Below are 18,143 nucleotides of genomic sequence, written 5' to 3' on the forward strand. Positions count from 1 at the left end.
CTCATCATATGTATTCAGCTTGTTCAGTATTCATTTGCCTGACTCACTCCAACTCAGCTCTATTTACACAAGACCCCATTCTTCAGCTAACCTTGCCTCACCCACTCTGCCTCACCCCTAACCCTGCCTCACATCTCAACCCTGCTTCACCCCTCAACCCTGCCTCACCCCTAACCTTGCTCATCCCTAACCTTGCCTCACCCCTCAACCCTGCCTCACACCTCAACCCTGCCTCACCCCTCAACCCTGCCTCACCCCTCAATCCTGCCTCACCCTTCAACCCTGCCTTACCCCTTAGAATGCCTCACCTCCCAACCCTGCCTCACTTCTCAACCCAGCCTCACCCCTCAACCCTGCTTCACCCCTCAACCCTGCCTCACCCCTAACCCTGTCTCACCCCTAACCCTGCCTCACCCCTCAACCCTGCTTCAACCCTCAACCCTGCTTCAACCCTCAACCCTGCTTCAACCCTCAACCCTGCCTCACCCTTAATCCTGCATCATCCCTCACTCAGTTACCATACATCCATATTTTTCAGGACCTTTCTCATAACCTCATCATCTCATCCAACCCTTACCTGACCCCTTCACACTCATCCCTACCTCACCCGTTTCTCACTAACCCCTACTCACATCCCCTCCACTTCACTCATCCCATAACGTCACTTGTTTTTCCACCGCACTCCCCCCTCTCCCCTCATTCACCCCTCCACTTCAGTCACGTCTCCACTTCAATCACCCCTCCACTTGAGTCACCCTTCCACCTCACTCACCTCTCAAAGTCACTCATCCATTGGCCTCACTCACTCATTCACACCTTTTTAACCCCTCAACGTTTCTCACCCCTCAGTCTTACTAACTTCTCCACTTCACTCACTTCTCCATCTCTCTCATTTCTCCACCTTACATGATTCTCCACCTCACCCACCCCTCCACCTCACCCACTTCTCCACCTCACCCACTTCTCCACCTCACCCACTTCTCCACCTCACCCACCCACCACCTCATTCACTCACCCATCAACCTACCTCACTCACTCACCCAACAACTCACCTCACCCACCACCTTACTCACTTGTCCATCAACCTACCTCACCCACCACCTCACTCACACACCCATCAACCTACAGTACCTCACCCACCACCTCTGTCACCCACTCATCAATCTACCTCACCCACCACCTCACTCACCCACCCATCTACTTACCTTATTCACTCACTCACTCACACAATCACTCACTCACACGCCCTACCTTACTTGGCTGGTAAACCTCTTGTTTACCCAAACTGACTCACACATTAATATTCAACCCACACACCAGAACACGTTAGTCTCGCTCCACTCCACTCTACTCCACTCCACCCTGTTCCACTCCTCTCCTCCCCACCCCACCCCACCCCACCCCACCCCATCCTATTCCACTCCACTCCACCACTACGACAGTCCAAGCTATTCCACTCCACTTCACAGCACTCCACTCCACTTCACAGCACCCTACGTCACTTTATAGCACCCCACTCCACTTCATAGCTCCCCACTCCACTTCATAGCATCCCACACCACAGCACTCCACACCATAGCACTCCACTTCACAGCACCTCACACCACAGCACTCCGCTTCACAGCACCCCACACCACAGCATCCCACACCACAGCACCCCACTTCACTTCACAGCATCCCACTCCACTTCACAGCATCCCACTCCACTTCACAGCTCCCCACTCCACTTCACAGCATCCCACTCCACTTCACAGCTCCCCACTCCACAGCAGCCCACTCCATATCAGAGCACCTCACTCCACTCCACTCGGCTGCACTCCGCTCCAGTCCACTCCACTGTAACCAACTCCACCCCACTGCACCTCAGTCCACTCCACACCACTCCACTCCACTTCACTCTGTTCCTCCAAGCTCACTGTCTGCATTCGCCTGTTTCTCTCTCTCTACTAATTTTAATTCCTTTGCTCATCCACCTTTTTGATACATATACCCCTTCAGTTCAAAGACGTTTTGTGTGTGTGTGTGTGTGTGTGTGTGTGTGTGTGTGTGTGTGTGTGTGTGTGTGTGTGTGTGTGTGTGTGTGCGTTCATTATTGGTATCTCTGAGAAATCGTGTTCAGCTAAGGAGTGCCGTCACTGCAAGAAGTCGTCAGTAAGTTTAGTATAATCATGTGGAGCAGCAGGAATATAACAAAAATGCATCATCCTATTTAATTATCTCGCGCAGTATCTCCTTTACATCATCCCTAACCACCTACCAAGACATCAACCACGCAGAGGCATCGTTTCATCCATTTACTAACCCCCAACACACCCCTACTCATCTATATTAACAACTCCCTTGCATCAGCCACATCCACCCAGCATCACCCTGCCATTCCCCCACTACCTCCTCAGCACCCACATCCACCCAGCACCACGCCTCCACCCCTCCATCACCCACATCGACCCAGCAAAACGCCTCCACCCCTCCGTCACCCACTTTCACCCAGCACCACTCCTCCATCCCTCCGTCACCCACATCCACCCAGCACCACGCCTCCACACCTCCGTCACCCACTTTCACCGAACAACACGCCTCACGATTCCATCCCACCGTCACCCACATCCACCCAGCACCACGCCTCCACCCCTCCATCACCCACATCGACCCAGCAAATCGCCTCCACCCCTTCGTCACCCACTTCCACCGAGCACCACGCCTCCACCCCTTCGTCACCCACTTCCACCGAGCACCACGCCTCCACCCCTCCGTCACCCACTTCCACCTAGCACCACGCCTCCACCCCTTCGTCACCCGGCACACGTCTACTACCCACAGCATCAAACTCCGCTAACACACACACACACACACACACACACACACTGGGGTCAGACCTGGTTCCCTTCTGCCGTGCTTGTGTTAGGCCAGAATCGGAGAGGACTAAGGGGTTCTCATCCAATAGCCCAGCTGGTGTCTGGTCCCGCACTGTTGGTGATTGTGGCCAGGGACGTTACTCTCTGTGCCGGGCTGTTTACCTCCCACATTACATTTACTGACTCCATTGTTTAGGCTGGCAATGACGGTTGTCTGATGGACTGTTTTGGGTCGAAATGACGCTTAGAGGGCGGACTGTTTGTGGTGACAGTTGTGTCTGAGTCATGTATTGTTACGGTACCACATTACGCTTAGTGAGTGTACTGTTATGATAAGAGTTGTTTCTCTCACCCCTTCATTCGGTACTAGCTTATGCTTAGTGAATGCGATGTTATGGTGGGCGTTGTGTTTGGAAGTGATGTGTCCGGGTCGGAAATTACGCTCAGTTAGTATAATTTATGTTTGTGTCGTGAGCTACACTTACTATATACAGACTCGCATACACTTCCTCAATGGTCAGGCATTGCTCCTGTTCTTGTGTACATTACCAAGTCGTGCTGTGAACTGCACATGCTATATACAGACATGCACACACTTCCTCAATCATCAGGCATCGCTGCTGGTCCTGTGTACATAACTGAGTCGTACATAACGTACAGAAGTGACCGTCCTCACCCATGTGCAGTACATTGGTGTTGGTGAAGGAGGGCTTCGGACTGTTGGGTGAGAAATGACCATAAGAAAGTGTATTGTTCGAGCGGTAGTGTTTTGAAGTAAGAGAGGTCCCCTTCGTAGTCACTACAGTTTGTTTTGTCCTTGTGTTAATAGCTTCCATGTCTAGGATACAGGCATTTTCCGCAACGCTGCTGGTAAGCGTTGTTATCAGGTTATTGGACACAGATCAGGAGGTACGTAAGCCAACAAAATTATAACTGTACTGACTCTACCTTTTGGTGTGGATATGCGTTAACGGTGTTGGGGTTGATGTGGTTAGGCCACGTGTGGAATGTGAAACTGGCAGTGTGTGTGTGTGTGTGTGTGTGTGTGTGTGTGTCATCGAGGGAACTTAACAGGGGGCAAACATAACACATTTTATTTACAAACTGACTCCTGGGTGCTTGGTGAATGGCATGAAATTAAAAACACTTTCTTACATCATTTGATCAAAGTTTTTTTTCTGTTTTAATATATAACTCAGATCTTGCCAACTGATGCAGAGTAATGAATAGTTCAGTTGGAATTAGCAATAACTAGTATTTCATTATGTAAATGAGTATTTAAGGGACTAACTATTATATGTCTACCAATACCAGCTCATAATATCAGAATATCATAAAAAAGTGACTGCCAGTTAATTACCCGTCCCTCTTCCGAAGTGGCCAAGGACAAAAAAAGGAAAATAATCTTTTTTTTTTTTTCGCCATAACTCCTTTCAAATTCGTCACATCGCTATGAAATAAAAACCTAAAGGTCCATCTCTCAAATTTGCATCCTATAACATGCCCCATTACATCAGTGGTTCACCCCCCAGTTAGCGGTGGGGGTGGGGTCAATGTCAGGTGGGTCAGACTTTAAATTTCAAATGGGCATAAAATCGTTAACTTTCACCCGATCTGCTCCAAAAATGATATGTGACATCTTTGACTAGATATCCTGTTGTGTTTATACGTCAGCACTAAAATGACTGCCTGGGACGGGTTTGCTGTGCCTTGGCACCGCTTCTTGTTGTAACTGTAATAGTAAGACGGACATATATGCAGACAGCAGGAGCAATAGGGACGGAGAAAAGTTGAGCTGGTGTGTTCAGTGGGGACTTTATTATTCTTCTTATTCTTCTTCTTATTATTAGTAGTAGTAGTAATAGTAGTATTAGTATTACTACTACTACTACTACTACTACTATTGCGGAGCCCCCCCTCCTCTCTTTCACTTTCCCACATCCACTTTTCGCACATCCCTCTCACTTTCTGTCAGTCTGTCTGTTTTTCTGTCTGCTTCCCATTGCTCCTCACACCCCTTTGCCTCACACACTTGCGCCACCACAAACCACACTGTTTCCTCGGCAATTTTCCCACCATTCTCGCTTCCTCTCTGCCCGTTTCCCTAATTCCACACACTTCCACCTTTCCCTTGCCTCTTCCTCCTCTCTATCTCACCCTCACCTTGCCACATCCCCTCCATTCCATTCTCCAAACTCATTCTCCAGCCCGTGATAATAGGCTGTGTTTTCTCTCCTCTTAACCTTTTTCTACACAAGCTCTTCTCCAGTTCCATAATATTGTCTCTTGTTTGTTTCCCTGCTATTGTTTTATATTTCGTCTCCTTTCGACTTATTTCTGCCTTTCAAATGTTTGAAATATAACAGGAAATATGAAGGTGAATATGAAAGCGGTATTAATATACTAATAAGGAATGTATACAACCCACTGGCCATTTTACTGAGCATGGTTTATAACATGCTTCAGTGTTGTTTTGCTTTGTAGTGTTTTTCTGCCTCTACTGCACATATCCATCTCTTTCTCCTTATGTGTTTATCAGTCTAGCTGTCTGCATCAGTCTATCTATTTATCTATGTCTCTTTCTATCCATATAGCGGTCTATCTATCCATCTATATCTTTATAACTATCAATATCTATGTCTCTGTTTATCGATCTATCTATTCATCTATGTGTTTATAACCATCAGTATCTGTATCAGTTTATAGATCTATTTATCCATCTATATCTATATAACCATCAGTAGCTTTGTCTTCGTTTGTCGATTTGTCTATCAAGCTATCTGCATCTGCTGCCTGACGCCTCATTCTGTGCGGGGTGATCGAGACAAAAGGGCCTCCAAGCATTTCAGCCACTACTCAGTAACCACCTCAAGCATCGTCCACGCTTCCCTGCTGACTTTAGTGCTGGAACTAATATACTATCAGACAATGTTTTCTTCATTTCCGCGCTTATCGTACATTTCATATTCCTTCTCATTACTCTTAACTTCCCTGCCACGGCATTGGTATTCAACCCTTTTTCTCATTAAATCGTTTCAGTGAACTACCATGTTCAACTATAAGACCTCTTAAAACTTGAAAACGGCGCATTTCCTATTTATGTATCGTTCATTTCCTGACAAAATCGTATCTCTGCCTCTTTTAAACACTGTCACTTTGTTATTTCTGCATTAGCGCTTTAGTTATGCCTTCCTCACACACACCACCTAATTTTGTCTGACTGCAATTTCCAGTACACATCTGCTTTTAGCACAGCATCATTTACAAACAGCCTACTTCAATATTATAATGGAAGGTTTGGCTCTGATGATACCGACAATTTACAAGTCATTTTTTTCATCATCATCCCCCTTATCTTGTCTCTGTCCTCGCTACTGTAAATAAGGTGGGCAAGGATAGAGACAGGTAAGTGATAATATAAAATAAGGATAAAGTGTAATCAGAGTACTCAGGGTAAAGAACCGTATGTCTGGTCCTTTATAATTCCATCGTCTGAAATTCTATCCCGTCACCTCCTGTTTCATATTATCCTTCCATCCGGCATCTATCTTTTCCACATCCCCTGCTTTAGTTTACAATACACCAAGTTTATATTTTCTTGTCTAAATTCCGGCTCAGTCCCTTCCTCTTGACTAGTTTCGTTGCATCTGCCTCATATTTGAAATTAATGCATCAGTTACTCCGTTCTTTTTAGTTCTTCTCTTTCGCTCTCGTTATTTCTGCCTTCCTATTTCCTTTCCCGTTTTTCTTTTTTCTCGTCACCTCTCCTTTCCTTCTGTTTCCTCTCAGCCATGTCCCCTCTTCATTCCTTCCCCTTTCCATTTCAGTAGCGAATATATCCGTGTATTTCCCTCCTCTCACTCACATCTATATCAGTTTTCCTGCCCTTCTGTTGACACCACATTTCTCCTTTCTTCTTTTACTCTTCATTATTCGCTCTTCTACCCTTCTATTTCTGTTCATTATTTTCTCGTCTCTTTCTCGTTCTCCTCCGTCGACTCCTTTCATTCTCCTTCCCTCCATCTTCATTCTTTTCCTTAATTTTCCTCTCGACCTTCGTTGCTCTTTTCCCCTCTGCTTTCTTCCATGATTTTTTTTCCTCTCATTTCCTTCCAGGTTTCCTCTCGTCGTCTGACTGCTAATTCTTCTCCCTTATTTTCTTTCTTCCTTGTTCCTTCCCTCTCTCCGTGTATATATCTTCTTCCATTTCTTATCTTTCTTTCGCTCTCCTTCTCTGCCGTTTTCTCCTAGTACTCTCTCTCTCTCTCTCTCTCTCTCTCATCAGGTAATAACAGCTCATCTGTGCCTGGAATTATAGATGTCTGTCTCGCTCCGGACTAATCACCAGCCACACAGGTATTCCAGGTGCATATAATTGACCCCTGAAAGAACTGACAGACAAGGCAAGTATACCTATATGCTGTTGTTTTGATGACCTTGGAGTGCTTGATGACGATAGTGGTGGTGTTGATGGTGATGATGATGATGATGATGGCGATGGCGATGGTGGTGGTGGTGATGGTGGTTAACTGGTTATGATAATGATGATTGTGGTGGTGGTTATGACGATGATGATGATGGTGGTGGTGGTTATGATGATGATGGTGGTGGTGGTGGTGGTGGTGGTGGAGATGGTGGTGGTGGTGATTATCATGATAATGGTGGTGGTGGTGGTGGTGGTGGTGATGATGATGATGACGATGATGATGATGATGGTGGTGGTGGTGGTTAGCTGGTTATGATGATGATGATTGTGGTGGTGGTTATGATGATGATGGTGGTGGTAGTTATGATGATGATGGTGGTGGTAGTTAAGATGATGATGGTGGTGGTAGTTATGATGATGATGGTGGTGGTAGTTATGATGATGATGGTGGTGGTGTTGATGATGATAGTGGTGGTGTTGATGATGATGATGATGGTTGTCGTGGTGGTGGTTTTGGTAGTGGTGGTGTTGATGTTGATGATGATGATGATGATGGTTGTCGTGGTGGTGGTTTTGGTAGTGGTGATATTGATGATGATGATGATGATGATGGTGGTGGTGGTGGTTAGAATGATGATGATTGTGATGGCCGTGGTGGTGTTTGTGCTGCTGCTGCTGCTGAGGAGGAGGAAGAGCTGACTGAGGGGTAGTGTGGAGAGTAAAGATGGGGGGGATAAGGAAAGAGGAGGATTAAGAAGATTAGCATTATATTAAAAATGTTGATAAGGATAAGGATGATGATAATAGTGAGGAGGAGGAAGAGGAGGAGGTTGAAGAAGAGGAGGAGGAGGAGGAGGATAGGAGGAAGGCGAGAGAAAGAAAGAGAAAGGGAGATGAGGAAAGAGAGTCAGAAATGAAATGAATGACAACAAATTAATGAAAGAAGAGGAGAGGAGAGGAAGGAAATAGAGGTGATGAAGGGAAAGTATGGAGAAGAGAGGAGGAATGGAGAGGAAAGTAACGTGGAAATGGAGGAGAGGGAGGAGGACGCGCAAAAAGAGAGGGAGGGAGAAGGAGGAAGAGGAGTGGCTGTGATGAGAGAAAAAAAAAATAATCACCACAGTTTTCTCCATCTTTTCTGAGTTGCCATGATTTCTGTTTATCTCTGTTGATTATTTATGTCCCATCTCCTTCTCCAGTTTCCTATGTTCCTTTTCCCGTCTTCATATTCCATTAAATATTTAGTTATCGTAAGTAAATAATGCAGAAATATTGAGAGTTTGCGTCAGTACATATTTATTTTAGTTACCGTAAACGTTAATCGCAAATTATAGAAAATGATCAGGAGCCGCATTTCTTAATAGTTTTGACAATTTAGGAAAAAATATTTCAATTAATTTGTATAAAATTTATTTCAACTTCTGAAGTAAGACAGAAGATCGTTTATTTTGTTTTTTTATTTTTTTATTTTAAGAGATTTTGTTGTAGTACAGAATGTACATAAAATCTGCATTAACACAGTCGTTCTTAGGTTGCGTAGTGGAAGGGAAAAAAAACTATGAAGAAAATACAAAGTTGTATGAAGTACTGCTGGAGATAAAGACAGAAGTGGGAAACAATAGGTGGATAATAATGGGGGACCTGATTGCCCATAGTAGAGAGGGTGAACAAGAACGGACAGATGGCACTGGACTTCACAGAAAAGACCCAGCTTAAGATAAAGAACTGGGAGCTGGAAGACCCAGTAACATGGAGTGGCAGAGGTATAGAATCAGCAATTGATTATATAATAATAAGTCATGAGGTTGAGACATATGGATGCAGAATATGGAAAAATGAGAATGTTGACATTTCTGACCATATAATGACTGGAATTACTTGTGGAAAGACAAATAGGCGAAAAGAAATAAAAAAGACACAATGGAGAAAGAAATGGGATAGAGCTAATGCAAATTGGCAGAAATACAGTCAGAATCTAGATAACCAGATACGTGAGGAAGAGGAGAAGAGAGGGAGGTTTATTAATGATTGGGAAAAAGACAGTAAAAAGGCCATAATTCAGGAGGCAAGAGGGATAATAGGAACAAAAATACTGAAGGTAGCAACGACAGGATTAAAAAGATGGTGGGACAAGGAAGTAGAACTAGCAATTGAAGACAGGAAGAGAGAAAACAGGGTACAGAGAAAATGGGGGAAAATGATAAAAAAACATGGAGAACAATATAGACAGGACTGGGAAAGAGCATGGAAAAGATATACAGAGGCAAAACAGACAGCAAAGATAATAATCAGTAGAAAAAATAGGAAAGTGGGAATAAAGAACAAGCTCAAAAACTAAATGATATGCCCCGAAGGGAAAGAGAAAGAGAAGGGTGGAAAAAGTTGAAGAGAAACCTTGGAGAAAGGGATGTAGAACAGTGTATTGTTAAAAATAAAGGGTAAAGAAACAGAAAATGAGGAAGAAATTAGATCCATTGTAGAAGGATACTGGAAGAAAGTAATGCTAAAAGACAATGAGGAAGAATCCACAGGGAATATTTGGATACATAGCGATAGCAAAGAAATGGGGAATGTAAGGATAGAAGGAAAAGATGTAGAAAAGGCTGTTAAAGCAATCAAGAAAGACAGGAAGAACAGATGGAATAATAGGTGAACTTATTAAATATGGTGGGGAAAAATTGACAAAGGCATTGACAAATCTGTTTAATAGTATCCTGGAGGAAGGGGGGGTACCACAGGACTGGAAAAGAAGTAGGGTGACACTTATACATAAGGGTGGAGGAAAAGCTAAGGAGGAAATTGGAAACTATAGGCCCATTAGTGTCATGAATGTATTAGCTAAGGTGTTTGGGATGATACTAAATGAAAAACTAATATCATGGTCAGAACAGTACAAAATAAGGGGAGAGGAACAGAGTGGGTTCAGGAAGGGTAGGGGAGGCCTTGAAAATGTTTTTGTAATGAAAGAGATCATAGAGAGGAACAACGAACAACGAAAAGAGTTATACCTAGTATTTTTAGACTTTGAAAAAGCTTATGATACGGTTGATAGATGTAAACTGTTGAAACTATTGAGACATATTGGGGTGGATGGCAAGGTAGTGGAAATGATAAAGAGATGGTATGAAGAAAATAAGGTGAAATTCTCAATAGGAAATATAAGCACAGGATGGATTAACAATAACATTGGTGTGCGTCAAGGCTGTGTGTTATCCCCTACGTTGTTCAACATTTATTTGGAAGAACTATTAGTAAGAATCAGGAAATCAGGCAAAGGAGTGAGGATTGGAGATTGGAAATTAGGATGCCTAGCTTATGCAGATGATGTAGTACTCATGGCGGAAAACAGGAAAGACACAGAAGATCTACTGGAAATAGCTGACAGATTTGGGAGGGAATGGAACCTAAGATTCAGTGCAGGAAAATGCAAGGTGATGGAATTTAATAACAGGGAGAAGAACCAGTGGGTTATGGGGAACAATGTAATGGAAATAGTAGATAAATACACGTACTTAGGTATAGAAATTAGTAAGGAAGGAATAGGAGGGGAGAAACAAAAAAGATTAATGAAGGGAAAGCTCGGAAGATGACAGGCATGATTATAAATGGAGGGTGTAGAGTGATTAACAAGTATAATGTGGGTAAGAGTCTGTGGAAAGGAATAGCAGTGCCTTATTGTCTCTATGGATCGGAAATAACAAACTACCGAGATGGAGATATCATGAAGTTAGAAAAAGTACAAAACATAGTGGGTAGATGGGGCCTGGGGGCCCCAAGAAGTACGGCAGTAGAAGCCATAAGGGGAGACATGGGCTGGAGCACATTCAAAGAAAGAATTGTGAAAGGAAAATTGGGGTTCACAAAGAAAATAGAAAAACTCAGTGTGGAAAGATGGGCTAAGAGGGTGCTGGAGGAAAGAGGGGCAAGATCATCGTGGGGGAGAGAAATTAACAGATGGAAGAGGAGAGAAAACCTGGCAGAGGTTTGGAGCCATATAGAAGGCAAACAAATTAAGAAAAAGACTGAAGAGAACGGATTGAACAGATGGAAAGCAGGGTTAACAGGAAAGGCGACTCTGAAATGGTATAAAAGAAAGCAAATACCAGAAGGGCTAAACTGGCATGTAGGAGACTGGGGAAGTAGACTGTTAGTTAAAGCTAGGACAGGTACTCTGGAAGTGAATGGTAGAAACAGAGAGGAACAGGACATGAACTGCAAATTTTGTGAGGGGATAAAAGAAACAATAGAGCACCTAATTGTTGAATGCAACAACTACGAAGAGCAAAGGGAGAAGTTAATAGCATCGGTAGTAGCGGTGATAGGAATGGAGGAATGGCAGAGAAGACTTGAGGAAGATGGGGGGATTTGTACAGTACTGGGACTATATGGGGATAAGGAAGAAACAGGGAGAATAATGAAGTTTGCTAAAATATTCTTAACACAATGTTGGAAGAAAAGGCAACAGCAAGAAAGACAGTAAATAAACATATAAAAAGGTAACGGAAAAAAATTGGATGAAGTGTGATCAAGAAAGGAGAAGAGGATAAGGAGCAAGAAGAGAAGGAGGACCTACGAAGTGATACAAAGCGACAGAGGTCACAAGAAGAAGAAGAAGAAGTGTGTGGTATTTATTGTGTCTCTTCAAACCAGCCCTTCAATATCGCCTATGGTGTGAATGGAGGACTTTGCGGGTGTGTGGAGTGTGGTGTAGGTGATGAGGTGCCGGAAGTTTAAAGAAGTCAGTAGAAGGTAAGGGAATATGAGAAAATAGGTGTTTTTGCTGAGATGTGGGAACATTGGAACTCTGCTGGTGCATGACTTAACCCATATGATTTTAATCCGTGCCTCAAGGAGTTTGGGTGTGTTGTGGTGTGTGTGGTTTGTGATGGAGATGTGGAGGTGGTAGGAGGTAGACGTCGAGGGAATTTTAGGAAATATGAGAAAATAAACTTTGTTAAGATGTTGATATTTACGTCGTTTCCCAGCCCGCTTGTATTGTCATTGCGTCTCTTTAAATAATCCTGTTATGCTGGGTGTTTTTAGGCTGACTTCTCATCCCAGAAACACAAGCTGTTGAGCTGGTGTTCCCTTTCGAGACCGGAGCTAGAACACACAACGAGAAGAGCATGACTTAAAAAATCTGGACAACCTTACACGTGTATTATCTCAATTTCCACTCACAGTGTACAATATGAATGTATCACACAGTACACTATTCAGTCTCAAACACACTAGGCAGACTAGAGGGCTCTGACTGGACTGTTATACATAGCATATAATGTGAGGATAAGTATCACACAGTGTACTATTCAGTCTCAAAGACCCTAGACAAACACAGTACACAATATGGACGTATCACAAAGTATACTATTCAGTCACGAGTACACAATATGAACACCAGTATCACACAGTATACTATGCAGTCACAAGGGCACTAGACACGATACACAATATGAACGTAACACACGGTATACTATTTAGTCACAAGGGCACTCGACAGGCACCGTATACAATATGAACACCAGTATCACATCATAGTCAGTCACAGCAACACTAGGCAGACTGGAGGGCTCTAACTGGGTTGCAGGAGTCTGGTGCCCTACAAGTGTTGGCCACATGTGGGAGGGGTCCCGTCAGGTGTTCCTTCTCACAAAAGCTGCGGGACAACCATCAGGGGCGACGTCGTTTTCTGTGGGCTGCTGCTGGGCGTGGTGAGAGGCCCTCTGCTCGTGTGGCCTTGCTGAGAGGTCTGGTCCTTGGGGCTTGGGCCACACAGAGAGAGTAGGTGCACTTGTCTGCGCCCACGCTGGGGAGGTTGCCATCATCTGGGGCTGGGGAGGTCACATCCCGGGGTTGCAGGGGCACCTCTGGGAGTCCTGCATCTGCGGTCTCCCTACCATTGGGCCACTGTCAGGGTTGAACTGCAGCTTCACTGCTGGCAGGAGTCCATCAACTGGTCATCTTGCCCAGGTGCCAGCTGTACTGCACACACTCCCGGGGCCACCACGAGGCTTTGTTAAACCTCCTCCAGATGGGAAAGTTCCTCCTGGGGGCTACCTCTGTGGGGAGAAACGGAGGAGCGTCCTGCACGGCTACAGGAGGGGTGAGCCAAGCAAGGGTCTTCCTCCACAGGGGAAGTCTCAGGGGATGAGAGACTTTGGTGGGGTGTCTCTCCCTGGCATGGCTGATGGCCATCGCTGAGGTCCCACAGGCAATGGAAGGAGAGCGGCTGCTTGCTGTCCTTTCCCCATCGGTGTGGATGGAGGCCATCACCAGGGCCTGACTTCCTTGCAGGACCGTGGGTGAGGTGCGGCTGAAGGCCGTCACCAGTGTCCTGCACGGGAAGTGGCAAGCAGTGGAGGTGTGGCTGATGGCTGTTACCACCTGCAGGTGCGGCTGAAGGCCGTCACTGAGGTCCAACTCCCAGAGGTGGCTGTAGAAGGAGAGGGTGCAATACCGTCTCTCCCCAAGTATGGCTGTCACTGGTTTCTGCAGGAGAGGGGCAGGGTTGCAGCAGTTGAGTGTCTGACAGCCGTCTCTGTGTTTGTGTGGCTGAAGGCCGGCACTTGCTTTGTGCAGCTAAAGGCCATCACAGCTTTTGTGAGCTGATGGCAGTCACGTGGGTGCTGCTTGGGACTGAGTATTCAGTCCCACCCCAAACCTGGCGAGGGCTGGTCCGGCTGGAGGGTAATGCACCCGGACTGCAACGTTCCTGCTGGGTCTGTTCCGGGGAATAAGGGCACAAGGTAGTCAGGGACATAGGCCCATACTGCCTGGGCAACGCAGGCACCCTCAGAGCCCCTCCGTGGTCTCCTGGGGGGGGTGTCGCCATGTCCCTGTGATGCTCGATTGCCATGGTGGGTATTTCAAATCCCTTAAAAATTCGTCTGTAGTGGGGTTATGGAGGTATTGGGAGGTGTATGGGGCCACAGCAAGGTACAGGGAATAAAAGAAAATCATCAATCCGTTGAATATTGATGGAAGCTTCTTATTTTCTCTCTCAGATATGTATGAGTATAATGTATCTATAAATACCGTATTGTGTGTGTGTGTGTGTGTGTGTGTATCATTTTCCCATCATCAAGAGAACAGGATATTTTTGTCACAGAATTGGTCGATACTGAACAGGGACAGAAATGCTTAAAGCTCTCTTAACCCGCGCCGTCCCGGCGACGTGAATTAACGTCCGCACATAATGTGTATTCATGTCCCGGCGACGTGAGTTAACGCGGCAACATTGCAAGGTCCCTAATTTGCACAATTTTCAGTTTTTGCGAGTGATTTTTGGCACGTATACACAGGACACCTTCCTCTATTCCTCTACAAGATGCCAAGCAGGGACAATGCCTTAAACCGCATAACCTCTCCCCCCCTCTGCACGCCATTGTCTCAGCAATTCACCTGTTACCAGTGACCTGGCCAATAAAGACATTCAGGGCCAGAGTGATTCCCCAATCGATGACAATGTGGAGGACAAAGTTTACATAGCATTAGAGGAAGAAACAGTCAGAAATGATGATCAGGTAATGTGGGAAAAAAAACGTCATGAATGGTGATGAGTTAGTGAGTGAAACAATGCTTATAATGCCTATATTACTGTTTGAAAACCGATATACTTTTGTACTACATATAAATTCATACCAAGTAAATAAATAAATACTGTTTATGAGTGGATAAAATAGTTACTCTCCCGTATAACTCGTTTTCTTTGGTGCCAGCCTGTTAGAAAACCCAGTCAGGTAAGGAAGTACTTGTACCTAGATCGAGTATTTTAAACCTCAGGTGAGTGATTTCTCTATGAATTTTCGATGTTTCTCACCAAAAGCGGATGTTTGAGCGAAAAAAAAAAAGGTCCAAAAATGTCGGGACTGGGGCGTACCACTGCCCAGAAAACGTCGGGATGGGGCGGGTTAATTAAGAACATCCTCTTCACCATCAAAAGTGTGTTTTAGATAGCTATCTATAGATCCTGTTAAATTAGACTTGACAGGTGTGGTTATTAGCATAGCTTATATTGCTTAGTGATGTAATGTAAATGGTATGAATTAGATAAAAGAATTCTAAAAAGTAACATAGCCTGTGTAGCCTACTTGTATAATATGAAAGATATACCAGTAAATTTGCCTCCAAAATGGCATAGCCTGTTTATTCTAGAGATTAAATGTGTATGGTGCAGGTTAATGAGTGTTCATTCACTGTGATTTGTTTGACAGCGTAAAACAAACACACATCTTGCTGATGCCTGTTTTAATCGGTATTGGTGGTGTGATATGCCTGGGATGCTATATAAGCCAGGTGTTCAGCACATACTGTTTCATGTATCGGGAGAGAGAAGGAGAGAGATTATTTTTATCTGAAAAGAAATTAAAAGATATTCATTAAATAATATTGTTGGTAGTTTCTCATGGTAGGCAGATAATTCAGGTATATACTGTTTTTTTCTGTGAGAGTATAAAAGCATGCACTTTCAAAGAGCTTGTGTGTAAATCACACTTCGATTTTTTTTTTCCGTTCTGGGAAATAAGTTGAAGTGTTCACATGGAACTTGTTGACACACATGCACTTGACCTGATACAAAAAAGTGTTGTATGTTTGGATATGTTTTAGAGACAGCTGCACAAAGGTCTTCCTCCAGGGATTTTAGGATTGTTTAATTATTGTTCTTAATTAATGAGTGTTAGTGCTGGAGAGGGACACTTTCATACAGTGGCACCAGTATAACTACACAGATCAACTGCCTGACTCTCTCTGTCCATGAAAAAGCCAGCTTAGCCTGCAGCCCAGTGGTTTCACATTCAGATGAGGCTAGGACCACAACAACAATACTGAGATTAAAAATGTAATTTCTGAAAGATAGGTTTTTGCAGATAGTAAAAAGGGAAAGGGTATGATAGGGTAAACTTTTTTCAACACGAGCCAAAATTTGTTCATTGGAATGTTATGGAATGTATGTTTGAAAAAAGAAAAAGAGTATGATCAGGTACACTTTTTTTTTTTTTTAAACTTTTGCCATTGTGTCCACTGGAATGTTACAGAAAATATGTTCGAGAGAATGAACCGTCCTGACAGTACCCAAACTGAGATGAATAATTGAGTGAATATGCTTAATTGACTCTGTTTGCTACCAAGGATATATAGAATATACTGTACTGATAAGAAGTAGGTCTACGTGCCTTTAGCTGCTATTACAGTTAAGTGGAGAATATACTTATAAGAACACAGTTCCTACTTTGTATGATCTAATGAAATACAATACAGTACAGGTATAAACCAGTTTGTGTGTGTGTGTGTGTGTGTGTGTGTGTGTGTGTGTGTTCGACTCTGGGCAAAGGCTTCAGGGCCTATATCTTGGGGGCAGTAGCCTATCCCAAGGCCCAGTAGTCCTCCTACACCTCCATATGTCACCACTTCGGCGCTAACACCCACCGTCCATATTGAATACATGCTAGGGCTGTCTCATACAGGACTGGTGTATTGGTATTAGCTGGGGTATTTTTACGACATGTCAGCGGGTCATCTGGTAGATCAGGAAAGTCTGCTTTTTATGAAATTCAAATCCTTAAATTGACCCCTAACAGGCGGGCGATGTTACGTAACGTCTGTGCTTGAGGAGGCGGGCGACATTACTTAACGTCCGGCCATTCTCGGTCCTAATTTATTGATGAAATTGGGTGATCAGGCATCCTTGTCACCTATTGTCTTGCCTTCTACTCTCCCAAGCCTTCAAACAAGTAAAACAGAATTTCCATTATTATGTAAGCTGTAGTGTTATATTTGTTTAAATAAAATAGTATATACGTACATAAGTTTTATTGTTATAAGTGTTCAAGTACAATACAAACACATACACAAGATTTTGAAGACAATGAATAGTGAAAAGAATGCATAAATCATAAATATAGTATTCAGTGGAGAAGAAAAAGCAAATGAGTGAATGATTTGCTAGCCTTGCCCAAGGCGCACCTGGTGATAAGTTGCCTGCCTGTCCTCCTCCCTCACTCCTCCCCTCCTCCTCCCACAGCCAGAAGAGACATATTACCACGCATGTAACACCTCTTGCCTTCATTTTTCGTCCATTTTCATCGATTTATGCATGTTTAGGCTTATTCGTTGATACTTTATTTTTCCGAAAATATGCTGTCCCACACGGTCATATAATCGAGATGTTGCCCGCCCATAAGGGGTTAATGATGCAATGGGTTAGGTAGAACCCAGCATTCGGCTGGGTATCGTATACCAAGGTAGTTTTAACATGTAAAGTAATGAGATGTGTTTATCAGCCTTGGGTTCCCCCCCCCCAACCATGCCCTAAACCTCCCAAATGAGGCCAAAAACAAGTTTAAAGACAGTCTAAATGGCGTAACAGCTGTAAAAGAAGCTAACCTCAGCCTAACACTTGTAAATAGCTCACTAAAACCAACAAATAAAACCTGAAAAAAATCTATCTATCTATCTATCTATTGCCAGACGCCTCAATCCCGTTTGGGGTGGCCACAAACAAATCGCCTCCAAGTCGCCCTGTCCCCCGCCATTTCACTGCCCTGCTCCCAACTCACACCCCTCTCTCTCATATACCTCTCCACCCCATCCCTCCAGCTTATCCTCGGCCTCCCCCTCCCTCCTCCCCCCTCCACCTCACTCACATACACTCTCCTCGTCAGTCTTTCACCCTCCATCCTCTCCACATGGCCAAACCACCTCAGTGTGTTCCTCATAACGCTTCCAATCAAATCCACATCCACACCGCAACGCTCCTTTATATCCTCATTCGTCAGCCTATCTCTCCACGTGACTCCACAGGCCCCTCTTAAATAACTCATTTCCACTGCTCTCACTCTTGACTTGTGTCCTTCCAACAATGT

The sequence above is a fragment of the Coenobita brevimanus genome, chromosome 48 (assembly GCF_032717465.1).
Source record: "Coenobita brevimanus isolate Jiangsu-jjx chromosome 48, ASM3271746v2, whole genome shotgun sequence".
Classification (NCBI taxonomy): Eukaryota; Metazoa; Arthropoda; class Malacostraca; order Decapoda; family Coenobitidae; genus Coenobita; species Coenobita brevimanus.